The following is a 3,380-nucleotide window of genomic DNA, read 5'->3' as shown; positions in this document are numbered from 1 at the left end:
GAGCTGCTCCTGGAGATGGGATTTAGGGCTAATGATATCTATGCCCTGATCCATCCCTACGGCACCTCGGTGTTCGATGTCAGCTTCATGACGGCAGAGGGGTTGGAATCCTTCTGGTCCCGTCATGAGCTGGCACGGGCATTGCCCCAGTGGCAGGGTTTCGCCGTTCAGGCCGTTTCAAGGCAGAGTGAGGTCATCAAGAGAGTGACCATCTTGACTAGTAATGAGTCACTCTCTTGCATGGATATAATGACCTGGGTGGAGAGGTATGGCGAGGTCAAAGGAATGCCCCAAAAAAATCGGGACGAACACGGGATTTGGTCTGGTGCCTGGACCTTTTCCGTGAAGTTAAAGGTCCAGGGGAACTCGGTGTCCCACATGCCCTCCTCTGCTTTCTTGGGGAGGGACAGGATCCTGGTCTTTTACCAGGGGCAGCCGAAGGTCTGTCATAAGTGCGGCAGCCCCACACACTTTAGCGCACAGTGTAAGGAGAGGAGGTGTGCGCTGTGTGGGGCTTTGGGCCATCTTGCCGCCACTTGTAAGGACATTAGGTGTAACCTGTGTGGTGACCTAGGTCACCCCTTTAGCCGCTGTCCGCGCTCCTTCGCCAACCTGGTCTTCAACCCGGTGGCGCCTAGCCTGGCCAGTGGCAGTGGTCGTGGTGATGGTGTCGCTGGGGAGGGGGCTGGGGAGGATGGAGAGGTGATAGGGTCGAGGAAGGTAAGGACCCTGCCTTCTTCTAAACTGAAGAGGCAGGAGTGCCGCCGACTTGAGAGGGAGCAGGGGGGGCCCCAAAGCCATGGGGTTCAGTCTGCCGTCCCTCAGGAGGCTGGTATGTCTGCGGAGGCCCTTGGGGACGGTGGGGTAGAGGAGGAGATCAGGAGACTGGTGAGGAGGAGAGGAGAAGCCCCCTCTAGTGGGTCCTCGTACTATGGAAGTTTGGACGAGGACGAAGTGAGGGGGCAAGACAAAAGAGAGGACACTGGTAGGAAGACCCTATGTAAAACCAGGGCTCCTAAATTAAAAACATCCAAGACCGGCCAGATCCCAAAGGAGGGCTTGACTGGCTCCCCCCTGATAGGGCTCTCCAACCGGTACCAAGCCCTTCGGGAGGACATCTCCTCCTCTTCGGAAGAAGAGGAGGGCGGAGGTGAGGTATCGGTGCGAAGGTCGGGTCCTTCGGGAGGTGCTGGACCCTCGAGCCAGGTAGTAGGCCAAATGCCTGGGGAGGGGGTTGTCACGGCACTAGTGGACAAAGGGGGGGGTGGGGAAACGGGGGTGGTGACGGGTGATGGGAGTGTAAATATTGTTTGTAATGTTGTGGACTCACTCTCTCCTCTTTTGCTTCCAGAGGTGAAAGACTTGGCTAAGGATATGGATCTCTCGGGTGTAAGTCTCAAGAGAGGCAACGAAGATTCCCCGGACCCAGATAGCGACGGGCTAACTGGGGGAGGGAAGAAGCTAGCGGTCGAACTCGATCACTCTTGATGGCGGTACCTACTCCGTTGACCCTGGCGAGTATTAATGTCGCCAGCATTAGGTCAGATGCGGCCAGATTCACGGCCTTTGATTTTCTCGGCCGGGTTGAGGCCGATGTTTTATTTTTGCAGGAGACCAGGGTGCCAGACCTGGCATCAGTGCATAAGGCCAGAAGGGAGTGGAGGCACGGGCCATCTTACTGGTCTCTTGCGGCCGAGCCGTATAGCGGAGTGGCTGTCCTTTTCAGGGCAGCAGAGGTAAAATGCCGACGAGTGATCGAGGTCGAAATGGGGAGGTGTCTGGTCTTGGACGTCTTCATGAAGGGGCAAGAGCTTAGGCTCATAAACATCTACGGTCCACAAACCAAGTGGGACCGCAAATGCCTCTTTATGAAGATCAAGCCTTTTCTTTTTACCAGCCGTCAGGTGGTCTTTGGAGGAGACTTCAACACAGTTGTGAGGCAGAAGGACAGGAGGGGCTCCAAAGACAGGCTGGGTTATGACAGCGTCGCTTTAAATAGCATAGTCAGTGAGGCTCGTCTGGAGGATGTCCACATCAGGCACACCCCGGACCACAGTGGTTACACATATCATAGGGGTAGTCAGATTAGATCTAGAATAGACAGGTTTTATTTGAAGGGGGAGGCTGTCTTCTCGCCACTTGTGGTTGAGGAGGTAGAATTCTCCGATCACTGTTTAATTGTTTTTTCTTTGAACGTTGCAGAGACCCATCGGATGGGAAGGGGCTTTTGGAGATTGAATTCGGCACTCCTGGAAGAAGCGGAAGTCAGACAGTCCTTCGAGGATTTTCTGCAGAGCCAGGTACCTCTTTTGGGCCTTTGTAACAGTAAGTCAGAGTGGTGGGAGATGCTCAAGAAACGTGCGGCAAAATTCTTCCGCCAGCTTTCCAACTTTAGGAGCCTGGCCGGACACTGTCTGTACCAGGACCTAAGAAGGAAACTCGAGCAGCTTGTCTCGACAGGAGGTAGCCGCAAGGATATCTCCTGTGTGAAGTCCTTGCTTAAGAGGTGTCAGTATGATAGGCACACGTCCTTGGTTTTTGAGAGGGACTTCGGGAGGTATCGCTCGCCCGACCCTTACAAAAACTGTAGGATGTCAGTGGATTGCAAATATGTGGCAGGACTGATTGATAGTACGGGATCCCTGAACAGGTCCAAATCAGGGATCCTGGAGGTGGTCAGATCCTTCTACTCACACCTCTTGAGTAGGAAGGAACTAGATCGAGACAAAATGTCGGCTTTCCTGGCTGAAACCATTCCGGAGCCAAGGATAAGCCCCTCTCTTGGCGTTTTGACAGAGGAAATCAAGGAAGAGGAAGTAAAGAGGGCGATTGAAGGGTTAGCTCTTAAGAAATCGCCGGGACCGGATGGCTTAACGTCCGAGTTCTATAAGACCTTTGGGGAAGCTTTGATTCCCCTCTTGACTGGGGTTTTTAATGAGTGCCTATCCTCGGGCGCTCTGCCAAAGTCAATGGGTAGGTCAGCCTTGATCCTGCTGTCAAAGGGTAAAGATCCGTCCTGTATTGAGAACTGGCGTCCCATAGCGCTTCTCAATACGGACCGGAAGATTCTGGCAAAAGTACTGTTTAACAGGTTGGTCGAGTTTGCACCACAGCTCCTCTCGGGAGTCCAGCACTGCACTGTCCCAGGTCGAAGCACCTTTAGTGCTGTCCTGGGTGTCAGGGAGGCGGTGGAGCAGGGCAGAGCTGGACACTGGAAGGGGTACATGCTGTCTTTGGATCAGGCAAAAGCGTTTGACAGAGTTGATCATGAGTATCTCTGGTCCACCCTTTTGAGATACGGTCTGCCTGGGGGGTTTGTGAATTGGCTGAAAGCATTGTACGCAGGGGCTGAGACTTTCCCACTGGTGAACGGTTGGGTT

The sequence above is a fragment of the Rhinoderma darwinii genome, chromosome 5 (genome assembly GCF_050947455.1).
Source record: "Rhinoderma darwinii isolate aRhiDar2 chromosome 5, aRhiDar2.hap1, whole genome shotgun sequence".
In the NCBI taxonomy this organism is placed as follows: domain Eukaryota; kingdom Metazoa; phylum Chordata; class Amphibia; order Anura; family Rhinodermatidae; genus Rhinoderma; species Rhinoderma darwinii.
The sequence above is the reverse complement of the archived record's forward strand: the minus strand, read 5'-3'. Positions refer to the sequence as shown.